Source organism: Bos grunniens, chromosome 14, assembly GCF_055505025.1.
Source record: "Bos grunniens cultivar Pamir isolate PY7600 chromosome 14, Bosgru_T2T1.0, whole genome shotgun sequence".
Taxonomy (NCBI): Eukaryota; Metazoa; Chordata; class Mammalia; order Artiodactyla; family Bovidae; genus Bos; species Bos grunniens.
Genome location: NC_141178.1, coordinates 28,151,481 through 28,178,153, shown reverse-complemented (window position 1 = coordinate 28,178,153; position 26,673 = coordinate 28,151,481). Strand labels below are relative to the sequence as shown.

At 36.5% G+C, this 26,673-nt stretch overlaps 1 long non-coding RNA gene across 3 annotated transcripts in view; it reads left to right on the top strand.

Annotated features, from left to right (window-relative positions):
* The window catches only part of LOC147359235 (uncharacterized), a 366,162-nt gene that overhangs the window by 266,002 nt on the left and 73,487 nt on the right, over positions 1 to 26,673 (top strand). The window contains exon 3 of one of the 3 annotated variants that reach the window (XR_015140201.1): positions 20,776 to 21,521. The exons of the other annotated variants lie outside the window; for them this stretch is intronic. This is a non-coding gene — a long non-coding RNA (uncharacterized LOC147359235). Of the gene's footprint in view, positions 1 to 20,775; positions 21,522 to 26,673 lie in introns of those variants that run through there. 3 annotated transcript variants of the gene reach the window in all.

Here is a 26,673-nt window from a genome sequence, read left to right as displayed (position 1 = left end):
ATCAGGTAGCCAAAGTTTTGAAGCCTCAGCTTCAGCAACAGTCCTTCCAATGAATATTCAAGTTTGATTTTCTTTAGGATTGACTGGTTTGATTTCCTTACTGCCCAAGGGAATCTCAAGAGTCTTCTCCAACAACACCATAATTTGAAAGAATCAATACTTCAGCACCCAGCCCTTTTATGGTCCAACGCTCACATCTGTACATGACTACTGGAAAAATATTTAGGTCCTATTTAATTTTTATAGCCCTCTTTATAATTTTTAAGATTTTATTTCTTATTTCAATAAAAGTTAAACAATCATTAGATTGTATGCATCTAAAATTTGGAAAATGTAAAGCAAAAAGTAAAACTGAATTACAAGTTGAAATTTTTAAGTATATTTTTTATTTCTAATTTAATTTAATTTCTGTTGAGAATGTTATTGTGAGATCCTGATTCTCAGAAATTTTTTACGGTTTACTTTAGATGTATCATATGGCTTTAAATATTAGAGTATTTTTAATTATATGGAAATAATTGCCAAAATAGTTAGCTAAAAACTTGAGTAGTATGGCTAATGGGGAGTGGAAAGTTAAGAAGATGCTATTTCTATGTACACACTTTGAAAGTCTATTTAACTCTGTAAAATGTTTAAATGTACAGCTTCTTAAATCTGATTTTATTTTTTTGGAGGGGGAACCTTAAATGAATGCTTATTCATATTCTATGCCATTTTAAATTTATAGCCACACTTCAGTTATACTTTTGCTTTGTTTTTACACTTTGTTTTATTTTTAATATTGGTGATTCATTGGTTTTAAATGTTGCAGATATCTTTCCTTAGTCAGTTCTTGTCTACTAATGCTACCTATTAGCATCTATTTTTCATCTTAGTATTCGCCTCTAAGATCTTGTTCAGGTAGCCTGTCTTTAGCCATATATCACAAATATGTTCTCCTATATTTTCTTCCTTCAGCTCTATGTTTACCAATAATCTACCTCTATAGGTAAGATAAGAGGGATATATATATATTTTTTAATTTCATTGAGAAATAATTAGCATGTAATATTATATTGGTTTTAGGTATGCAATAATGATTATATATTTGCATATATTACAAAAAAATTAACACAAATAGTATAGTTAATATCCATCACCATATATATATATATATATCAGTTCAGTTCAGTTCAGTCACTCAGTCATGTCCGACTCTTTGTGACCCCATGAATCACAGCATGCCAGGCCTCCCTGTCCATCACCAACTCCTGGAGTTCACTCAGACTCACGTCCATCGAGTCAGTGATGCCATCCAGCCATCTCATCCTCTGTCATCCTCTTCTCCTTCTGCCCCCAATCCCTCCAAGCATCAGAGTCTTTTCCAATGAGTCAACTCTTCGAATGAGGTGGCCAAAGTACTGGAGTTTCAGCTTTAGCATCATTCCTTCCAAAGAAATCCCAGGGCTGATCTCCTTCAGAATGGACTGGTTGGATCTCCTTGCAGTCCAAGGGACTCTCAAGAGTCTTCTCCAACACCACAGTTCAAAAGCATCAATTCTTTGGCGCTCAGCCTTCTTCACAGTCCAACTCTCACATCCATACATGACCACAGGAAAAACCATAGCCTTGACTAGACAGACCTTTGTTGGCAAAGTAATGTCTCTGCTTTTGAATATGCTATCTAGGTTGGTCTTAACTTTCCTTCATATACATATATATATGTACACTTTCTGTGGGTATGATGAGACCTTTTAACCTCTATTCTCTTAGCAACTTTCAAATCTACAATAAACCATTATTAACTTTAGTTAACATGTTGTACATTATATCTCAAGGACTTATTTATTTTATACTGAAAGATTGTACCTTTTGACCACCTTCACTCATTTTGCCCACCCCTCATCCCCCACTCTGGCAACCACTAATCTGTTTTCTGTATTGAGTTCATTATGTTTTTCAAATTTAATTTTTAATCAAACTGTAATGTAAATTAAACATAACAATGGATCCAGATCTTTCTACATATTTAGCTATGAAATCTTAGGTAATATTCTTAACTTCTAAATTGTTCATTTGTAAAATTTGTAGTGTCATCTACCTAATAGGGTTGTCACAAAGATTTAGTTGTAGAGCATGTCATATTCTTAATACAATGTCCAACACACAGTGAACACTAAATAGATAAAGGTTAAAAATACACACGACTGAAAATTTATTCTTAAAATATTTTGAAAGTTTTTCTAATAGCTACTTTGCATCCTGTTAAGTTAATGCCTTCTCACTAAAATGTACAGGAGATTTATGTACTCTATTAAAAGTTAAGGCATAGAATTGACAGGATATACAGTTAGCAAAATAAAACTATTAAAAATCAATATAGCTGTGTAGAGGCTTAAGAATTAGAATTAATATTCAATTAATTAATTGAATTACTAATTAATATTCAATTAGAACCATTAAGAATTTAGTGTTTTATTGATATATATGTCCTATTTGTATCATAAGATGTTCAGTATACTTAATTTACTTTCCAGTAAAACTATAAGATTAATTGTGTCTATTGCTTTTCTTTCTGTCCATTACTCGTCTTCTGACTGTAGCATTCTTTGGTTCTGAACTGCAAGTCCTGAACTGAATGCATTGAATCATTTTATTGCTGCTTTCCCTCCTGACTGGTACAGAACTAGAGCTATTTCACTCTCTGACTGGTCTTGCTGAACATCAACAAATGCTTATTTTCAGATTGAAGCTTAATAGTATGTTCCACAGTTGAGAAACACTCATATTTAAGGAAAAGATATTTTTAAGCTTTGATAGAGACTATTTGAAATACAAATTTTATTTTCATTTTCCAAGATTTCTAAGGAGACCACACTGGGGATAAAGTTGAACAGTATTTTTTATAAAATGATATAAATATTTATTTTGAGAATTTTATAGACAAGCTAATTGACTTTTATTAATAGGAATGTTTTACTTAAAATTAAATATATTAATTCTCCCTCTCTCCTTGTGGGCAGAATATGAGGTGGGAGGAGAGAAACAAGTAATTCTTGTTTACGACATTAATCTTTTTGAGAAAGTTGTTCTTTCTAATCTCACTCTTTTACCAGCTGAGCCGCCAGAGAAGCCCTCTAATCTCACTCATATGTCGTTATTGTTGCTTCTGCTTCCCTTTGTTGTTGTTCAGTCACTAAGTCATGTCCAACTCTTTGTGACTCCATGGACTGAAGCATCTCCCGGAGTTCACCCAAGTTCATGTCCATTGAATCAGTGATTCTATACAACCATCTCATCCTCTGCCACCCTCTTCTCCTTTTGCCTTCAATCTTTCTCACCTTCAGGGTCTTTTCCAATGAGTCAGCTCTTCACATAAGATGGCCAATGTATTGGAGCTTCAGCATCAGTCTTTCCAATGAGTATTCAGATTTGATTTCTCTTAGGATTGACTGGTTTGACCTCCTTGCTGTTCAAGGGACTCTCAAAAGTCTTTCCAGCACCACAATTTGAAAGCATAAGTTCTTCAGTGCTCAGCCATCTTTATGGTGCTACTCTCACAGTGTACATGGCTACTGGAAAGGCTATAGCTTGGACTACATGGATCTTTGTTGGCAAAGTGATGTTCTTGTTTTTAATATGCTATTTAGGTTTGTCATAGCCTTCCTTCTAAGAAGCAAGTGTCTTTTAATTTCATAGCTGACGTCTCCATCCACAGTGATTCTTGGAGACCATGAAGAGAAAATCTTTCCTGCTTCTACTTTTTACTCTTGTATTTGCCATGAAGTGATGGGAACGGATTCCATGATCTTATTTTTTTTAATGTGGAGTTTTAAGCCAGCTTCTTCACTCTACTCTTTCACTCTTATCAAGAGGCTCTTTAGTTGCTCTGGTTTCTGCTATTAGTGTGGTGTCATCTGCATAGCTGAGCTTGTTGATATTTCTCCCTGCCGCCTTAATTGCAGCTTGTAACTCATCTAGCCCAGCCTTTCGCATGGTGTAACCTGCATATAAGTTAAATAAACAGGGTGACAGTATACATCTTTGTTGTATTTCTTTCCCAATTTTGAATCAGTCAGTCCATGTAAGGTTCTAACTGTTGCTTCTTGGCCCACATACAGGTTTCTCAGGAAACAGGTAAGATGATCTGGTATTCCCAGCTCTTTAAGAATTTTCCAGTTTGTTGTGATCTACACAGTCAAAGGCTTTCATGTAATTGATGAAACAGAAGTGAATGTTTTTCTGGAATTCCCTTGCTTTCTCTGTGATCCAACAAATGTTGCCTATTTGATCTCTGGTTCCTCTGCCTTTTCTAAACCCAGCTTGTACATTTGGAAGTCCTCTATTTAAGAACTGCTGAAGCCTAGCTCGAAGGACTTTGAGCATAACCTTAGTAGCATGGAAAGTGAGTGCAACTGTCCAATAGTTTGAACATCCTTTAGCACTGCCTTCCTTTGGAATTGGGAATTGTTTCCATTACCTTTGTGCCAGTAACAACTAATGTTCATTGAACATTTGCTGTATACTGATCACTATGGTAAATGCTTTACCTACATCATCTCATTTAATCCAGACAACACATAGCTCTTTTTCTAACAATGGTTTTCTCTAATTTACATATAAAAGCCCTGAAAATATTGGGAACAAAAAATGCATTGCCTAGAACCTCAGAGGCAGTGATTCTTGAAGGTATACTTTATAGCCAGGTATTACTTGATACTGTGCCATACTCTTTTTACAAACAAAAATGGATAGTTAGTTACCATATGCCCAGAGATGTGCTTTCCACAGAATTGGTATTGACTTCTGAACTTTCACCATTGAAACTAATTTTGAATTACATAAGCATACTTTAAAAAAAATAGGGGTATTCTTCAACTGAAAACATATGCTGAATTTAGATCTTTAGTGTCTTTGGGGAGACTAGCTTATTGTTTCCCCCAAAAACAATTAACTGGGAAAAAATTCTCTTGTTGCTTGATCTAGTCTCAGATCAACAAGGCCATATCTTCATCCAAAGGGGAAAAAATAGAATCTGCATGCATTTTTACAAGCAATAATGCACCTCAAATATTTCCAGTATTCTGTGAAATAACTTCTCCACAGTCCACCTGCTGACTCTGAACCAGTGCTTTTTTTTATGTGAATAGTTCTGATGTTGCTTAGTCCAATGACTTCAATCAAAAGTCCATTCCCCGCATAACCTAACTAGAAAAATTCACTATCTTCCATTACTGCTAATCTCTTTTCTTGTTTGCAGGTTGCTAGAGGTGAGGAATTTTCAAGGTCAGGGACTAGTGGCTGCTGGGAGAAACTGAAGAGTTTGAAGTTATGATAGATCAGATTCATCTTGTCTGAGTCTCTCAGAATATTTTAAAGAATTTTCTCTGCAGGATGAAGTGAGAGTTCTTTGACAGGCTGGATTGTATGAAATTAATTTTCTTCATGCAGCTTGATTTTACTTAGAGTAAATGTGTTGTTCTTAGGTTGATAAGAACCAGTGTCTCTTTTTGCACACTACCCTCTGGCAGAAAGTTATATACCTCTGAGACTGTGATCATTCTTTCAAGCCCTAGCATATTATTTAGCTTATTGCAATAGTAATTTACTAAATGTTAAGGAAGCATTTAGCATAATCCAAGATTTCCACTCATTCTGGAATGGGCCTATTGTCTTAGGTATTCAAGAGAGTCATTGTAACTTTAAAAGAGAATTCTTGATGAAGCAGCATATGGCGTAAGCATTACAAGAGCTTGACTCTTTGGGTCTCACTAATGTAATGTTGTGCTTATGATTTCAGAGAAACATAGCATTTTCCTAAGCAAAGAAAGACCTTACAAATTGTGTGACCAGATTGTTTCATATTACAAATAAGAAAGCAGATTCAGAAAGTGGCTTGCAGAACACTGGACATCCGTTCCTACCACACATGCAAGAGCAAACACACACACACACACACACCTGCTTTATTATTTCACTGATTACCATTATTTTCAACCTTTATATTTCAGGTTAGATTCATTTCCTCTAATAAAAATTCCTCAGCTTTGCAACCAGATTATTTTTTCCCGCTATGCCTTTTTCCTACCGTGACATTTACCACAATTTATAGCTTATTTAATTACCAGCCTGCCCCACCAGACTCTAAGTATTTAGTGTTAGGGACTCTGTATTGTTCCTGGTCATATGTCAGGGAAGCTTGCACAGTTTAAGGTCATATGGCATATGCTCAATAAATATTTGATGAATGAATAAACATAGGAATTAATGAAACTTTAACTCAAGACTTAGAGACCCATCATTACCTATCCAGAGCTTCTGAAGCTGTGTGTGCAGTTTCCTGATTGCCAGCATATTTTACACAATGTTATTTTTATTGTTTCCTTCTTCCCAGTGGATATTCCAACAATATATTTTACTGAAAATAATTTCTTTTCATATAGTAGTATTTTATTTTGTTCTGTTTCCCACAAGGATCATCAGAAGAAGTGTGTGTGGTTTCTTTAAGCTTGCTGGTAAGACAAATTTTAGAGATGAGAAAGAATCTTGGATCATGTTAATCACTATAAATCACAGGAAGGGCATACATCTTGCTAACTATAGCTAGTTGGATGCTAATCAGAGGCTCATTAGCTTTAAAAATATCAACCTTGTATGATTTCTGTGCTATATATGTTCTCAGAAGACTAATGAGTTACATTATAGATATCTAACCAAGACCCACATATAAATGTATTTTCCCAGTACTTGGATATTGCACAAAATATGTCAGGAAAGTTAAAGCAAATGACAAAGTTCTATTGAAAAAAAAAAAATATCCACTTTACATTACCCTGAAATTACTGGGAACAGAGGAAGAAGGGAAAATGAAGTGGAAATAGCAAATTACCTGCAATCATAGAGCATTATTAATTATGCTTAATTTAGGCTTATAGAAAAATATGAATTTCTATCATAGAAATGCTAATCATAAGATAATGTTGAAATTATACCACCACTCAAAAGCATCTATACCTGATAAAAGAGTCACAACAATATAAGCTTATTATAAAAATGCTTGATCATGAATGAATTAGTAGTTGTCCCTGCTGCTAAGTCACTTCAGTCGTATACGACTCTGTGCGACCCCATAGACGGCAGCCCATCAGGCTCCCCCATCCCTGGGATTCTCCAGGCAAGAATACTGGAGTGGGTTGCCATTTCCTTCTCCAAGTTGTCCCTAGTCAAATCATTTATTACGTATTTGTAGTTAACCTTTCTAAGCCATAATTTCCTGATATGGAAAATTGGAATAATAACAATCCCACCTAAAAGGCTTATTACGAGGTTTAATAATGAAAAAGCCTATAAGATAGTGTCAGCCACAAAGTGAACCTCCGGTAAATATTAGCTATTATTGTTTGCTTAAGTATCTAGATTTAGTGTACAAGATGACTTAGATGTACATATATTACCTTTTATGCTACAATCGCACTATTTCTAAAATGGCAAATTAAATTCTTGAAATTATTCCTGATTTAGAAAAACAAAGCATATTTTTTTTTCATAGTAACAGATAAGCAAGCAATGGAAGTTCTAATACCATTTCCAGGACTGTTTGTTTTGTTTTCTACTGGGCCTCTGTCATTGTATAGTTTATTTCCCCAGTGGTTAAAAGACTGGAAGTGAAAAGAATATAAACATAGATATACAGCCTAGAAAACAAGAATCCCAGTGTTATTTGAAGTCATTTGAAGAGGATTTCAGCAAACTCCTTTCTCATCAGTCCAAACACCCTGTGGGATTTGAGATTTTACACAAATCCTAATGGTCAACTTATTCTGGCAATATGAACTAACCCAATTTAGCTATGTTATTTGGACATTACTCCAATTAGCTAATCCCCTCTGGCTAAAAAAAAAAAAAAAACAGAAATACAAAGATTTTTTTTAAAAAAGCCCATAATTCAGTTCTAGATAAGGTTCTATTTCCTCCCAGGCACTCACATTTCCTGTGCCTCAGTATGTTTTGGTTAAATGGAAATTAAATTTCTAAATATGAAAGACTAACAAGACAGCCGGAACAATTTGCAAAACTAAATTTGTGAGTTGCTGCTAATTTGCATAATGCTACCCCATACACAGTCTGTTGAGATGGCCCCCTCTTAAAGTAAGAATGTGAGGTAATCACCAAATCATTAACTATTTATAAAGAAGCAACTCTATCCTCTAATCTGGAATAGAGGTCAGGGAAAATGAAAAGTAAGAAGATTCAGTGGCTTACCCAAAATAACATATTACAGTATATAAACATATGTGGAGTAAAAGTAGCGTTATATAGCAGAGAAGGCAATGGCACCCCACTCCAGTACTCTTGCCTGGCAAATCCCATGGATGGAGGAGCCTGGTAGGCTGCAGTCTATGGGGTTGCAAAGAGTCGGACACGGCTGACTTCACTTTCACTTTTCACTTTCATGCATTGGAGAAGGAAATGGCAACCCACTCCAGTGTTCTTGCCTGGAAAATCCCAGGGACGGGGGAGCCTGGTGAGCTGCCGTCTATGGGGTCGCACAGAGTCGGACACGACTGAAGCGACTTAGCAGCAGCAGCAGCAGCAGCATCACATGGTAGTTCAGACAGTAAAGAATCTGCCTACAATGCAGGAGATGCAGGTTTGATCCCTGGGTTGGGAAGATCCCCTAGAGAATGGAATGGCAACCCACTCCAGTATTCTGGCTGGAGAAATCCCATGGACAGAAGAGCCTGGCAGCCTACAGTCCATGGGGTCAAAAAGAGTCAACTGAGTGACTAACAGACACACAATAACATCAAACAACAATTCAACAGATGTCAAAGAAAAGAGCATGTAATACAGGGAATTAAGATGTAAGAAGCAGTCAAGAAAAAACAAACACCCTGAATTAACAAAACTTCCCAGGAGTAATTTCCCCAGGTGACCTACAAAAAAAGGAAATGATGATTCCAGAATATACAAGTAGAGTCTCCCAGTATATAGACAAATATATAACAGTAGATAATACTGCAAATGTAAAGAAAACTTCTAAATGCATTAAAATACCTTTTTTTTTCTTTTCCCCCAGAGAGAAACCTGAAGCGTTTATATTCTAGCTGGAATAAGTTTGCTACATACACTTTTTTTAGTGTGGATAGAGGGAGCAAAAAGCAAACAGAAACTTTTCTTGAGCCTAATATATTTTGGTACATATTTTTAAAACATGTAAATGATTTGTGAAAGAGAAAGTATCAAGTCAACTTTATAGTCAAAAATAATTATTCACAGAGAATATTGTAATTTGTCAACAGCCCAACGTTGCTGAAGATCATCTATTCCAAATTTTCTGAGGCATTTACATATTTCAAACAGGAAACCCAGAACTGGAATTGTCTTCTTAAAACTAGTGTTCTGGACCACTGTCCAAAAAAGAAAGATTGCCCCTACATAAAGGATAATAATATCTAATTAAGAAAATGAACTCTGTACAATTGCCTGGGTAATAATGACTACTATATTTTACATACTATTGTATTGGCTTCCCTGGTGGCTCAGTGATAAAGAAAACACCTGCCAATATAGGGGACACAGGTTCAATCCCTGGGTCAGGAAGATCCCATGGAGAAGGAAATGGCAACCCACTCCATTATTCTTGCCTGAGAAATTCCATGGACAGAGGAGCCTGGCAGGCTACAGTCCATGGGATCAAAAAACTGTTGGACAGGACTTAGCATCTAAAGAACAGCAACTGTTGTATTACAGTAGATCAGTCAAAGTGAATTTACATCAAAAACGTCTGTACTTGTACATATTAACAAGAATATACACAGAATGTTAGAAGCAGAAGTTTTTTGTATATTGTTTCTCATTTTTGGGTAAGTAAAGCAATATAGGGCTTACTGTTAACAATGTAATCACTTTGAGGTGATAGTGATTTATGTGTTAGTCAGTAGGACAATACTCATCCTGTCTCCAGGATTTTATGTTTAGAGATGATCTGAGTAAAATGCGACTGATTCTTAACTCAGGATCAAATTTGCTTTATTGATGAAATTTTTCTCCTGTTCTAAAAGGGTGTATTGATAAGTATTATTCAAGTGCTGTCTACCACCATTATGATACCTCATTTACAATTAGCAATCTGAGTTGATTAGCCTCAAAGGAGAAGGCGATGGCCCACCACTCCAGTACTCTTGCCTGGCAAATCCCATGGATGGAGGAGCCTGGTAGGCTGCAGTCCATGGGGTCGGGAAGAGTCGGACATGACTGAGTGACTTCATTTTCACTTTTCACTATCATGCATTGGAGTCTGTATTCCACTCCAGTGTTCTTGCCTGGAGAATCCCAGGGACAGGGGAGCCTGGTGGGATGCTGTCTATGGGGTCATATAGAGTCGGACACGACTGAAGTGACTTAGCAGCAGCAGCAGCGTATCTGTATTTTTAAAGGGAATATAAAGCTGCCCCTCCCCTATCAAACCCCTACTACAACTAGTCTGGATTACATAGAAATCTGATGACTATGGAACTTGATAAAGAATATTAGCAAAATTGAGCTTGAAGTGTCCTTTTTCAAATATCACCTTGGGTACTGAAAATTAAGTATGACTCAGAGCATTACCTTTGAAATCAAAAGACTGGCTGATGGAAATGTAGGGAAAAAATGTATAACTTATATATGTGATATGTGTATATTTAGAACCTGAGTGCATATCAGCTAGATTGATTAGCCAATTTATGCACCTGAGCAACAGAATAAAGTAGATTGACAGAAAAAGAAATGAGGGATTAAGGAATTATCATAAAAGTGAATTTGCATAACAGATAAGTTATTTTTCCATTCGTGTGGACAAATTGTCATTTAACCAATGCAGCTGTACCTTGCAGATGATACATGAAATCAAAATAATTAACCATTCCTTTCAACATCTTGCCATGTTAACTGGAGTATATTCATTCCAACATATTGCCATATTAATTGGAATACTTTTCACACTATTTAGCTATGAAGCACGACATCAAAACTTAAGATTAACTGCTCACTGGTAACTTAGATGGTAAAGGTCACATTTGAGGTTGGAAAGAAAAAAATGGCCTAGGAAAATCATGAACCACAAATGCAGTAAAATCAAAACTGTGTAAGATCTGCAAAAGAATTGGTAATTTTGAATTTTATGATTTTATACTCAGCAAATAAAATGTTATCTTTTAGGGTAAACATTTCCCTTAAAGTTAGATTTTATATATAGTTTTGAGAATACTATGATATTTACTAATCTACAAAGTTTTTGTGGCCCTACACTGCTGAGATTTTCTACAGAATACATTTTGAAGAGAATTTTATCACTAATACAATGACACAGTTAATGAAACATATAACAATTTATCAGTTAGGATTAGGGTCAGCTGCATGAAACAAAAATTCAAAACAAATAGTGGCTTAAATAAGGGAGATATATTTCTTCTTTTCCATAAAATAAGATTCCTTCAATATTTCTGCTTTACCACCTTGACTAAATTGGTTCCTTTTCCAAGGGTACCTATAGTTCAGGAGACTTCCCGTGGTTTTCATTATAAGAAATAAGAAATACAGAAGAAAGAATTCTCATTTCACTAAAATTCACTCCCATACCTTTCTCTACGTGCCCAAACACTTTTATTTGAATTTCACTGGAAAGAAACTGGTCACATGTCACCCCTAGCTATATGGAATTTTGGAAATGTGATCTTTTAGCTGTTTTTTTTGCAACCTACATAACCTACATGAAAATGAAAATTCTATTACTAAAAAAAAAAAAAAAAAAGAAGAATTTATATTAAATAAAAAGATATGGGACAGTTGGACTCTAAAGAAAGCTGAGTGCCAAAGAATTGATGCTTTTGAACTGTGGTGTTGGAGAAGACTCTTGACAGTCTCTTGGACTACAAGGAGATCCAACCAGTCCATCCTAAAGGAAATCAGTCTTGAATGTTCATTGGAAGAACTGATGCTGAAGCTGAAACTCCAATACTTTGGCCACCTGATGCAAAGAACTGACTCATTTGAAAAGACCCTGATGCTGGGAAAGATTGAAGGTGGGAGGAGAAGGGGACGCAGAGGAGGAGATGGTTGGGTGGCATCATGACTTGATGGACGTGAGTTTGCGTACGGGGAGTTGGTGATGGACTGGGAAGCCTGGCGTGCTGTGGGCCATGGGGTTGCAAAGAGTCAGACACGACTGAGCAACTGAACTGAACTGAAAAAGATATGTGCTGTGCTCAGTCACTTAGTCATGTCCGACTCTTTGCGACCACATAGACTGTTGTCCACCAGGCTCCTCTGTGCATGGGATTCCCCAGGGAAGAATACTGGAGTGAGTAGCCATTTCCTTCTCCAGGGAATCGACCTCAGGGATCAAACCCAGGTCTCCTTCATTGCAGGCAGATTCTTTACCATCTGAGCCACCAGGAAAGCTCAAAAAGATACAATCAGCTATAATGTTTTGATTTATATAGACCTCTGTTTGGGTCTTATTTTTTTACTCATTTTACCACAACCTAACTTTTTAAAAATTAAGTGATAAGTCCTTAGGACAGTGTCATGGCTGCTCATGCAATGTGAAAGGAGCCTAGAGTAAGTTCTCTAAGGAAAACTATGTCTGCAGTATCATTTTTTGGATTCCCAGGTGGCCCAGTGGTAAACCATTTGCCTGCCAATGCAGGAAATGAGATTTTAATCCCTGGGTTGGGAAGATCCCCTGGAGGGGGAAATAGCAACCCACTCCAGTATTCTTACTGGAGTCCTTATTCTTACTGTTCTTAGGAGAATCCTAAGGACAATGGAGCCTGGAGGGCTACAGTCCATGGGGTCACAAAGAGTCGGACAGGACTGAGCAACAAACAGTTTCACTTTCAGTTCAGTTCAGTTCAGTCGCTCAGTCGTGTCTGACTTTTTGCGACCCTGTGAATTGCAGCACGCCAGGCCTCCCTGTCCATCACCAACTCCCAGAGTTCACCCAAACTCATGTGCATCTAGTCGGTGATGCCATCCAGCCATCTCATCCTCTGTCGTCCCCTTCTCCTCCTGCCCCCAATCCCTCCCAGCATCAGAGTCTTTTCCAGTGAGTCAACTCTTCACATGAGGTGGCCAAAGTATTGGAGTTTCAGCTTTAGCATCCAAAAGAGTAATTGGTGAGCACGTGTTTTTGGCAACAATGTAATAAGAATGGATAATTGTAATAGACTAAAAATGGCCTTCCAAAAACAGCTACATCGTAATCCTGGAACCTGTGAATATTACCTTATATTTGCAGATGTGATTAAATTAACACTCTTGAGATAGGGAAATTATCCTAAATTGTCCACTTGGAACTTAAATGCAGTCATAGGCATCCTTTAAGAGCAAAGCAAAGGGAGATTTGACACCCATAGATAAGAAGTTAATATAAAGAGGAAAGCAGAGATTGGAGCGATGCAACCACAAGCCAAAGAATGTGAACAGCTACTGGAAGTTGAAAGAGAAAAACTGATTTTTTTCTAGAGTCTTCAAAGGGAGTGCAGCCCTAACTCGCACCACAGTAATGCTAATAATGTATTATTTTAATGAATTTAGAATTAGTTTCTTTTTCACTTTTCTTCATATGTTATATCTGAATAATACACACCATACATAAGATTGGTATAAAGTGTGTAATTGTATTGAAAGTAAATTAACTTTCTTTTCTTAACTCAGTATAACCTAAAAATTTCTGCTTGTCTTCCTTCTATCAGTTTTCTTTGTGATTCTCTGAAAAAAAAAAAAAAAGAAAGAACAAAGAGTATAAAGTGTTTATAATTTAGTGGAAAATAAAAATGAAGAAAAATAAAACCAAGATTGTCCTTCTAAAGAGCATCATGCAATGTATTATTTAGTTTCAGAATTTCACCTGGCTGCAGCTAATCAACTTTAGCTCCCAGCCAGCTAGCTCATTCAGGACACGGGGCACCCCTAAAGTTATACCAATCAAATTACACATCCCTGTCTTTAAACTGCACAATAGGCCAGTGATCAAAATTTCTCTGTTGATAGTTTGGGTGATTTTGCTGTGGTTTGTTTTTATTTTCCATCTGAACCTGCTTTCTACATTTCTCCCAAACAGGGAGACATAATCTCTAGATATGCAAAGAATCCGGAGTAGGGTGAAGTTCTGAGTTAACTGGCACCATATTTCAGTGTATTTCAGTGCTCTTTTAGTGACTTTTAAAGACTGAGAAATACTTTGTGTCTTAACCCACTCTACCTTATGTGCACAAATAAGAGGAAGAGAAAATTGCTAGGAGAATTTGGCTGGTGCAAATAAATTCACATTTCTTCTGCCTAACCTGGATGCCTCTTCTTGGGTCATACATTAGAGAACCTGTGGGTAGGAACATTTTATTTAATGAGGATTAGTTCTTCACTCACTGTGTATCTACTTGGTCAGTTAGCAGGTCCACAACAGACACTCAAATGCTCTGGAAGGGGAGAGTCAGCCTCGTACTTGATCAATCCAGGACTTCACTGGTCTCCCATTTCACTAAGAAGAGCTAGTTTGGCAAGCTTCAGGTACACCTTTATCCATGCAGATAGCAGCAGGATTTTTGTACATGAAATTAATGCCTCTGTACATGGGTGTATTTAACAAACATAGCTTCCATTCAGAATTGCTTTAACTTTTCCTGGAGCAAATTATCCTTATTCTAGAGCTTTTGAACTTTGAATGTTATGCTACCCTTTTAAGTCTTTATATAATTTTATATAGCTAATAGGCAGATAAAAATTTGAGGTACTGTAGCATACATTTAAAGCATTAGTAATCCAGATACAATAAATATCCCTTAGACTCATTCACTTAAGATGTAAAAAAAATAAATCTATGACTCAATTTATTCTTGCAGGAAGAATTTTATCCTGCTCAAGAAGTGGATAGGATGTGACTCTGGGTCAGTATTTGAGCTGCGCACAAACAGCTGATCCAAGGACTCTCCTAAATCTTGATCCAGTACATAAATACATCTTGCTTCAGTGACAGCAAAGTCTATAATTACATAGACTGTAGTCAACTGGGCCCCTTATTGTACTATTCAGAATTCCAGCCTGTTATATCTCAGTACAGAAAAATCCAGTCATGTTGGTTTTTTAACATATTATGTATTTTTATTCCACATCCATCAGAAAATGAAAAAAAGCAAAAACAAGACAGGAGTGAAGATAAAGTAAACAGAGAAATCACTTCAATAACTATCTCTTACATATTTTTTCTTTTCCTTTCTCACTCCCTTTGTATGGGGATAGTATCTCCTTATATCAATATGAAAATTATGGAAGAAGTAATTAATCTTATTTCCAGTTGTTGTTATAGTCATAGGCTTGTTCAGGAGCTTGTATTGTGTTCTGCCTTCAAAATCCATTAATTGCCTTTTTTCTTGACATAAAATCTCTGCTATTCTACATTTTTTAAACAGAAATGCCTCTAATGGAATTTACCTATAAGCAATTATTCCAGTCTCAGTTTTGTGAGCTGAGACTGGCACCTACTGGTAAAATAAATTTGGTTCACAACTGGGATAAAAAATTTTCAGCTTATAGGTAGTATTGTCTTGTGATGTACCGTGATATTGCTTTCCTTTTATTCATTGATATTATAAAGAAAAATTATAAAATATGATTATACTCATATTATCTAAATTACATTTAAAAGATAAAACCTGGCTAATGGCCACTGAGATAAAGAAATTTAGTAACAATGTTGTTGTTCAGTCCCTTGGCAGTGTCTGACTTTGAGACCCCATGAACTGCACAGTGGAAACAGTGGCTGAATTTATTTTTCTGGGCTCCAAAATCACTGCAGATGGTGACTGCAGCCATGAAATTAAAAGATGCTTACTCCTTGGAAGGAAAGTTATGACCAACCTAGACAGCATATTAAAAAAGCAGAGACATTACTTTGTCAACAAAGGTCTGTCTAGTCAAGGCTATGGTTTTTCCTGTGGTCATGTATGGATGTGAGAGTTGGACTATAAAGAAAGCTGAGCACTGAAGAATTGATGCTTCTGAACTGTGGTGTTGGAGAAGACTCTTGAGAGTCCCTTGGACTGCAAGGAGATCCAACCAGTCCATCCTGAAGGAAATCAGTCCTGGGTGTTCATTGGAAGGACTGATGTTGAAGCTGAAACTCCAATGTTTTGGCCACCTGATGCAAAGAGCTGACTCATTTAAAAAGACCCTGATGCTGGGAAAGATTGAAAGCAAAAGGAGAAGAAAGTGGCAGAGGAACTTGGGCAAACTTCAGGAGATAGTGAGGGTCAGGGAAGCTTGGTGTGCTGCAGTTCTGTTCAGTTCAGTCGCTCAGCTGTGTCTGACTCTTTGCGACCCCATGAACCGCAGCACACCAGGCCTCCCCGTCCATCACCAACTCCCAGAGTTTACCCAAACTCATGTCCATTGAGTCGGTGATGCCATCTAACCATCTCATCCTTGTCGTCCCCTTCTCCTCCTGCCTTCAATCTTTCCCAACATCAGGATCTTTTCAAATGAGTCAGTTCTTTGCAGGTGGCCAAAATACTGGAGTTTCAGCTTCAACATTAGTCCTTCCAATGAACACCCAGGACTGATTTCCTTTAGGATGGACTGGTTGGATCTCCTTGCAGTCCATAGATATTACTATGATTATAAACAAATTGAGTTTCAGAACAAGTCAAAATCAGTCTGTCTGAACTCATCATCAAAACTTAGTAGTTCCTAAACAGCTAATAACTCTGAGGGACATTTGGGCATTACATAGAAGTCTCAGATAAGCCTAAAAACAGTTTGAAATTAGGAATGATATCTCACAAGATAGTGTTACATCACTGGTGTTTTTAAGCCCAGGCTATATAAATATCAATAAAAATGTAGTAAACACAGGTAGGCAGTGATATTGAAGATATTTGTTTTCTGTACTCCAGACCTGTTTTTACACATGTGGAATGTAGCACCATTATCTGTCTAGTTATCAAACTCCAACACTTAAGATTCATCCCTAATTTATTCTTTCTCTTACTTTTTTAAATTTGCAGCCAATTCATCACCAAGTCTTCTTAATTCTCTACCCATATATCTTATATTTGTTTATCTTACTTAAACTTAACTGCTAACCTGTCAAACAACCATTTTTTTACTCAAATACTAGACTGTCATTTGGGAAGTCTTGCTTCTACCATATGCAATTCTAATACTTAATCCTCTTCTCAATAGAGCAGATAGAGTGAATTTATTTTTTCTAATGTAAATCTCATATTTAAATTGGATTGTGAGCTGCTGAAAGGGAAGTACCTGGCTCATATCTATAAAACATTAATAAATATTTTGCCATTACATTATGCCAATTACAATTTCTTTAAATTACAAAAAAGCAGCAAACTCAACTCTCTAAGTCACACACAGGCATTTAATCAGATATTTTTAAAAGAGATGTAAACACACACTTGCAGGATTAAGTTTATGATTAAATTAATTACATTTTGTATATTACACAGTCTACATTTTTATAAATATCTTAGCAAAGGAAATATAGCTTTTTATAACTGTGGTTCCACAGCTAGAAGTAATAAAGAAATTCATGTTAATTATTTGTCTCTAAATTTTATACTAGGTAATATTAATATATAAATTATAGCTGTCAAGTACTACTCTCAATATCCAGAATATTTTAACAACTTTATTGAGGTGTATTTGATGTACAGTACAAAACTGATAAATTTTGACATGGTAAACACCCATGATATTATTGCCAAAATCAAAACAATGAACATATCTATAACCACCAATAATTTGCACAAATTCTTTTGTTATTTCTCCCTCCAGCCCTTTACTGACTCCCCCAATTCCCACAGAGACAACAACTGTCTCTACAGATTACTTTGCATTTTCTAGATGTTCTATAAATGAAATCACATCGTTTTTGACTAGCTTATTTCACTCGGAAAATATCATTTAGAGAATTTTACTTATTGGAGTATATATCAATAGTCAATTATTTTTCCTTGCTAAATAGTATTCAGTTTTGTAAGCATGTTCTATATATTACTTATCCATTCATCTGTTGGTGGGTATTAGGGTTATAGTGGTAAGTCTTTGAATATACATATATATGCATTTATTTCTCTTGGATAAATATGTAGGACCAAAATGTCCAGGTAATATGACTTACATATGTTTAACTTTTCAAGAAACTATAAGAACTGTCCAACCGTCTGCATACTAAACTCTTCATAGGGTCAGTCTATTTAATTTTAGTCACTCTAACCGTTATGTAGACATTGTGTATTTGATTCACTGCTTCCATAGTGATTAATAGTAATCAGCATCTTTTCTTATGCTCATTTCTCACTTATATATCTTCTTTAGTGAAGACTCTGCTCATATTGTTTGTCAATTTATTTTTAAAAAGATTTATATGATACAGATGCAAGTGCTTTCTCGGATTTATGGCTTGCGAATATTTTATCAGTTTGTAAGCTGTCTTTTCATTCTTTTAACAGTATCTTCCAAGGAGCAGAAGTTTTTAATTTTGATTAATCCACATTTATCAATTTGTTCTTTTATGGTTCAAGCCTTTGATGTCATATATTTAAAAAAGAAAAATGCCTAATTTAGTTCTAAAAGATTTTTATCCTCATATTCTATAAGTTTTATAATTTTAGGTTTTACATTTAAGTGTGTTTATATTTACATTTTAAAGAATGTAGTCTGTTTCCCCAACTTTGTTCTCCTATTTCAAATTTGTTTGGCTTTTCTATGTGCTTTGTATTTCAGATGAATTTTAAAATCTGTTTGACAATTTCAATAAAAAATTGGATAGGATTTTGGATGGCATTGTTTTGAATCTATATGTCAATTTTGGATGATTTGATATATTAAAAATATTGAAAACTTTGACCCGTGAGCACAGTACATCTTTGTATTTATTTAGATCTTTACCTTCTTTCAGCAGTGTTGTTTTAGTTTTCATTGTTCAGTTCCAACACATCTTGTGTCAAATGTATTTCTAAATATTTTGTATTTTCAATGCTATTGTAAATGGTTACCATTTTTACAATACCAGTTTATGATTGTTCGTTTATAATATATAAAAATAAACTTCAGTTATTTTATTTATCTTATATTCATCAACCTTCCTAAAATCATTTTTCAATTTCAATACCTTTTTTCAGGATTCAGTTAAAATTTTCACATAGGTAATCATGTATTTGTTGAATAAATAGATTTTTAACTTTTCCCCTTTTTCCTTTCCAACCAGAATGTCTTTAATTTTTTTTTTCTTTAATGCACAGATAAAGCCTCCCGTTAAACAGAAGTGATGAGAAAGGTCATCCTTGTCTTGTTTCTGATCTTAGGAAGAAGCATTCATTCTTTTCTAATGATAGTCATTTTCATCAAATGAAAAATGTAACATTCATCAATAAGGTTGATAGTTCCAGGTTTTTAAAAGAGTACCTTCAACAGGTTAAAGATGTTCCCTTTTATTTTTCCGATGTTATCTTCTAGGACTTTTACAAGTTTGTGTTTTACATGTAGGTATGTGATCAACTTTGAGTTAATTTTTCTGGAGGTTGTTAAGTCTGTGTCTAGTGTTATTATTTTCATGTTGATGTCCAGTTGTTCCAACACCATTTATTTAAGTGACCATCTTTGTTCCATTGTATCACCTTTGCATTTTTGATCAGTGGATCAGTGATCAGATCAGTGGACTATATTTGTGTGAGTCTATTTGCACACTATCTATACTGCTCCATTGCCAATACCACTTGATTACTATAACCTTATAGTAAGTCTTAAAGTCAGATAATGTCAGTCTTCCAACTTGTTATTCTCCTTTAAATGTTGTCTGATTTTTCTGGATCTTTTGCTCTTGTTATTCATTTTAGAGTCATTTTGTTTATATCCACAAAACAATTTGGAATTTTGATGGAGAATACATTGACTGTCTAGGTCAAGTTGAAAAGAACTGACATCTTGACAATATTAAGTCTTCTTGTACATAAACATAGACTATCTATTTATTTAGTTCTTCTTTGATCTTATTCATCAGAGTTTTGCGTTGTTCTTGTTTAGTTTCTAAGTCATGTCCAAGTCTTTTGAGACCCCACGGACTGTAGCCACACCAGGCTTCTCTGTCCATGAGATTTCCCAGGCAGAATACCATAGTAGGTTGCCATTTCCTTCTCCAGAGAATCTACACCCCCGACCCAGGGATCGAACCCTTGTCACCTGCATTGGGAGGAAGATTCTTTACTATTGAGTCACCTGGAAGCCCCAAAGTTTTGTAGCTTTCCTCATATAACTATTGTGCATAATCTGTTTGATTTATATCTATTTTATTTCTGTGGATACTAATGTAAATAGTATCATGTTTATAACTTTTAATTCCACTTATTCATTGGTAGTATATAGGAAAACAATTGACTTTCACGGGTTAAGGCTTATATTCTCCAGCTTTGCTTATTAGTTTTAGGATTTTCTTATTGATTTCTTTGGATTTTCTACATAGATAATCATATCATCTATGAACAAAGACAGCTTTACATTTTTTTTTTCAATGTCTTATCCTTTTATTTCCCTTTTGATTTTGTCTTATTGTGCTACCCAGAGATTCCAGTATATGATGTTAAAAAGGAGGGATGAAAGAGGACTTTCTTGCTTTATACCTAATCTTAGTGGGGAAGTCTCAGGCTTCTCACTAGTAAGTATTATATTAGGTGAAGGCTTTCACTTTTTTTTTCTTATAGATAACCTTTATCAAATTGAGGATGTTTCCCTCTATAACAGGTAAATTTGTCCTTGGAGTACAGAATGAAGCAGGGCAAAGGCTAATAGAGTTTTGCCAAGAGAACACACTGGTCATAGCAAACACCCTCTTCCAACAACACAAGAGAAGACTCTACATATGGACATCACCAGATGGTCAACATCGAAATCATATTGATTATATTCTTTGCAGCCAAAGACGGAAAAGCTCTATACAGTCCACAAAAACAAGACCGGGAGCTAACTGTGGTTCAGATCATGAACTCTTTATTGCCAAATTCAGACTTAAATTGAAGAAAGTAGGGAAAACCACAGAGAAGGCAGTGGCACCCCACTCCAGTACTCTTGCCTAGAAAATCCCATGGACGGAGGAGCCTGGAAGGCTGCAGTCCATGGGGTCACTGACGGTCGGACATGACTGAGCAACTTCACTTTCACTTTTCACTTTCATGCATTGGAGAAGGAAATGGCAACCCACTCCAGTGTTCTTGTCTGGAGAATGCCAGGGACGGGAGAGCCTGGTGGGCTGCTGTCTATGGGGTCGCACAGAGTCAGACATGACTGAAGTGACTTAGCAGCAACAGTAGCAAGGAAAACCACTAGACCATTCAGCTATGACCTAAATCAAAACCCTTATGATTATACAGTGGAAGTGAGAAATAGATTTAAGAGACTAGATCTGATAGACAGAGTGCCTGATGGACGGAGGTTTCTGGCATTGTACAGGAGACAGGCATCAAGACCATCCCCATGGACAAGAAATGCAAAAAAGCAAAATAGCTGTCTGAGGAGGCCTTACAAATAGCTGTGAAAAGAAGAGAAGTGAAAAGCAAAGGAGAAAAGGAAAGATATTCCCATTTGAATGCAGAGTTCCAAAGAATAGCAAGGAGAGATAAGAAAGCCTTCCTCAGTGATCAATGCAAAGAAATAGAGGAAAACAACAGAATGGGAAAGACTAGAGGTCTATTCAAGAAAATTAGAGATACCAAGGAAACATTTCATGCAAAAATGGGCTTGATAAAGGGCAGAAATGATATGGACCTAACAGAAGCAAAAGATATTAAGAAGAGGTGGCAAGAATACACAGAACTGTACAAAAAAGATCTTCACGACCAAGATAATCATGATGTTGTAATCACTGACCTAGAACCAGACATCCTGGAATGTGAAGTCAAGTGGGACTTAGAAAGCATCACTACGAACAAAGCTAGTGGAGGTGACGGAATTCCAGTTGAGCTATTTCAAATCCTGAAAGATGATGCTGTGAAAGTGCTGCACTCAATATGCCAGCAAATTTGGAAAACTCAGCAGTGGCCACAGGACTGGAAAAGGTCAGTTTTCATTCCAATCCCAAAGAAAGGCAATACCAAAGAACGCTCAAACTACCGCACAATCGCACTCATCTCACCCGCTAGTAAACTAATGCTCAAAATTCTCCAAGCCAGGCTTCAGCAATACATGAACTGTGAACTTCCTGATGTTCAAGCTGGATTTAGATAAAGCAGAGGAACCAGAGATCAAATTGCCAACATCCACTGGATCATCGAAAAAGCAAGAGAGTTCCATAAAAACATCTATTTCTACTTTATTGACTATGCTAAAGCCTTTGACTGTGTGGATCACAATAAACTGTGGAAAATTCTGAAAGTGATGGGAATACCAGACCACCTGACCTGCCTCTTGAGAAACCTGTATGCAGGTCAGGAAGCAACAGTTAGAACTGGACATGGAACAAAAGACTGGTTCCAAATAGGAAAAGGAGTACGTCAAGGTTGTATATTGTCACCCTGCTTATTTAACTTATATGCAGAGTACATCATGAGAAACTTATATGCAGAGTACATCATGTGCTTCTTCGCTGGGCAAAGAAGCACAAGCTGGACTCAAGATTGCTGGGAGAAATATCAATAACAGATATCTAATAATATCACATATGCAGATGACACCACCCTTATGGAAGAAAGTGAAGATGAACTAGAGAGCCTTTTTATGAAAGTGAAAGAGGAGAGTGAAAAAGTTGGCTTAAAGCTCAGCATTCAGAAAACTAAGATCATGGCATCTGGTCCCATCTCTTCATGGCAAATAGATGGAGAAACTGTAAACAGTGAGACTTTATTTTTTGGGCTCCAAAATCAATTCAGGTGGTGATTGCAGCCATGAAATTAAAAGACGCTTACTCCTTGGAAGGAAAGTTATGACCAACCTAGATAGCATATTCAAAAGCAGAGACATTACTTTACCAACAAAGGTCCTTCTAGTCAAGGCTATGGTTTTTCCAGTGGTCATGCATGGATGTGAGAGTTGGACTGTGAAGAACGCCAAGCACCGAAGAATTGATGCTTTTGAACTGTGGTGTTGGAGAGGCTCTTGGGAGTCCCTTGGACTGCAAAGAGATCCAACCAGTCCATCCTAAAGCAGATCAGTCCTGGGTGTTCATTGGAAGGACTGATGCTAAAGCTGAAACTCCAATACTTTGGCCACCTCATGCAAAGAGTTGACTTATTGAAAAAGACCCTGATGCTGGGAGGGATTGGGGGCAGGAGGAGAAGAAGACGACAAAGAATGAGATGGCTGGATGGCATCACCGACTCATTGCACATGAGTTTGAGTGAACTCTGGGAGTTGGTGATGGACAGGGAGGCCTGGCATGCTGCCATTCATGGGGTCACAAAGAGTCTGACATGCCTATGTGACTGAACTGAACTAAAATGAATGAGTGTTGTATTTTTCAGGTAATTTTTCTAATATGATCATGTAATTTTGCTTTATCGGCCTGCTGCTATAATGAATTACATTAATTGCTTTTGTTTGTTGAACCTGCCTTGCACCCCTGGAATAAATCCCTCTTGGCCATGGTGTATAAATCTTCTTGCACATTGTTGAATCTAATTTACTATTATTTTATTGAGGAATTTTATCCTTATATTCATAAGAGAGATTGGAGTGCAGTTGTCTTTTTGTATAAGACCTTCCTCTGATTTTGGTATTTAGAGTAATGCTGGCCTAATAGGATGAGATGGAGAAGGAAATGGCACCCCACTCCAGTACTCTTGCCTGGAAAATCCCATGGATGGAGGAGCCTGGTGGGCTGCAGTCCATGGGGTCGCTAAGAGTCGGACACAACTGAGCGACTTCACTTTGACTTTTCACTTTCATGCATTGGAGAAGGAAATGGCAACCCACTCCAGTATTCTTGCTTGGAGAATCCCAGGGGCAGGAGAGCCTGGTGGGCTGACATCTATGGGGTCACACAGAGTTGGACATGACTGAAGTGACTTAGCAGCAGCAATAGGATGAGTTTGGAAGTACTCCCTTTGCTTCTATCTTCTGAAAGAGATTATAGAGAATTGGTATACTCCGTTCCTTAATATTTGATAGGATTCACAGATGAGGCCACCTGGAACTTTTTTCCTTAATGGTCATTAACATGACTTGGATCTCCTAAACAGATAAGCCTATTCAGATTATCTATCTCTTCTGTGAGTTCTCACAGACTGCGTCTTTCAAACAATTGATCCATTTCATCTAGGTTATCAAATTTGTGTGCATAGAGTTATTCATTTTATTTCTTTATTATTATTTTAATTTCCATGGGATCTGTAGTGATGACTCACTTTTATTTTTGATATAAATAATTTGTGTCCTGTCTCTTGATTCTGTAGTTAGTCCAAAAATATTTATTGATTTTATTGATCTTTTCAAAGAAGTTTCTTTTGATTTTATTGATTCTGTTGATTCCTATTTTCAATTTTATTGCTATTATAATTCTTATTATTTATTTTCTTCTCTTTATTCTGATTTAATTGTTCTTTTTCTAGTATTTTAAGGAGGAAATTTAGGTCATTGATTTTACGCGAAGAGTTGGTTCAGTCGCTCAGTTGCTCAGTCGTGTCCGACTCTTTGTGACCCCGTGAATAGCAGCATGCCAGGCCTCCCTGTTCATCACCAGCTCCCCGAGTTCACCCAAACTCATGTGCATCGAGTCGGTTATGCCATCCAACCATCTCACCCTCTGTCATCCCCTTCTCCTCCTTTCTTCTTTTCTAATATATGCAGTCAATGCTATAAATTTTCCTCTCTTACTTTTGCTGCACCTGAGAAATTTTGATAAATTGTGCTTTCATTTTCTTTTAGTTCAGAATATTTTTAAATTTCACATTATATTTCTTCTTTGACTTATGTGATTTTCTTTTAGAAATGTGTTGTTTAATATCCACGTATTTGAGAGTTTTACAGTTTTCTTTCTGTATTGATTTCTAGTTTAATTCTATTGTGATCTTGGAGCAGACATTGTATGATTTTTATTCCCTTCAATTTTTAAGGACTAAATAAAATATATTTTATACTTGGAAGGTTTTTTTTTTAATATCTGCATACTCTGAACGTATTAAATATAAAACTATAAAATCTTTACCATTCATGGGCAACTGAAATAAACTTTTTTCTGGGAAACTAGAGTTTCTATAATCATGTTGAGCTTTCTTTATTCAAGTTGTACTTTTTCATATACACATTGCATATGTGTGTGAATATATAGATTCATTTTAGACTCTACCCTAGAGATCCTCTGAGTACAGAGGCCTAGCCAAGTATCTTGACTGTCATAGAACGTTTGAAGAAACAGTTATTCATTAACCATTGTTTTTGACCCCAACCCCAGGTCTTCCCTGTGGCTCAGATGGTAAAGCATCTGCCTTGCAATGCAGAAGACCCAGGTTCAATCCCTGGGTCAGGAAGATCCCCTGGAGAAGGAAATGGCAACCCACTTCAGTACTCTTGCCTGGAGAATTCCATGAACTGTGGAGCCTGGTGGGCTACAGTCCATGGAGTCGCAAGAAGTCAGATACGACTGAGCAACTTCACTTTCCAGGCCTTCTCTATAAAAGATGTTTATGCAATAGCCTAGGAGGGAAAGAGGTATCTAGAAAACTGAAGAATTGCTTCTCTAGAAATGTCAACCTCTCTGCTGGAGACCCTAATTTTTCCTTCCCCTACTTCTAAATAAAATATGCTTCTCCTCTTGCTAGGAGGTAGAATAAGCAATACCAATCATAGGAGGGAACAGCAAGTAAACTAGGGAAGGAAGTAGTAAAGGGATTAAAGTTTACCTAAGTATCAAAAACTAAAACAAATCAGTGGTCCCATTTTGGAGCCTCACCAAAAACAATGGCTATGTCAGTAAAAAAAACTCAGAGATGCAGTGAATTTTCCTCCATCAGGCTCATAAATTTACTAGGTATAAGGAATATCCAGGGCTTTCCAGGTGGCACTAATGGTAAAGAACTCAGCTGCAAATGCAGGTAACTTAAGAGACAAGGGTTTGATCCTGGGTGAGGAAGATCCTCTGGAGGAGGGCATGGCAGCCAAATCCAGTATTCTTGCTTAAAGAGTCTCGTGGACAGAAGAGCCTAGCAGGCTGCAGTCCATAGCGTTGCAAAGAGTCAGATAGGACTGAGCAACTGAGCATATACACATGTGGTTATCATCACTTTCACAGAATTTTTTTTTAATCTGTGTTATTTAAGTGATCTACTTTCCAATTGTATTGTCCAATTGATTGGACAATTTATTTTCTCTTCCCTATAGATACTTCTTTTCTATTTAGAGAAGTCTTTTCAATATTTCTTTTAGATTAGGCTTAGTATTGCTGTATTCTTTTAGTTTTTTCTTATCTGAGAAATTCTTTATTTTAAATGATAATCTTGCTGGGTAGAGTATCCTAGGGTGCAGATTGTTCCCTTTCAGAATTTGATATATCTTGCCACTCCCTTCTGGCCTGCAATGCTTCTTAGAGAAAGCTGCTGATAGCCTTATCAGAGTTCAAAAATTTGGTAGGAGTATTGGGGGCTGGAATTTGGGTGTGGGGGTGAGAATGTGCCCATAGGAAGGTAATGCAAGTTATGTGAGAGGAATTTGAGC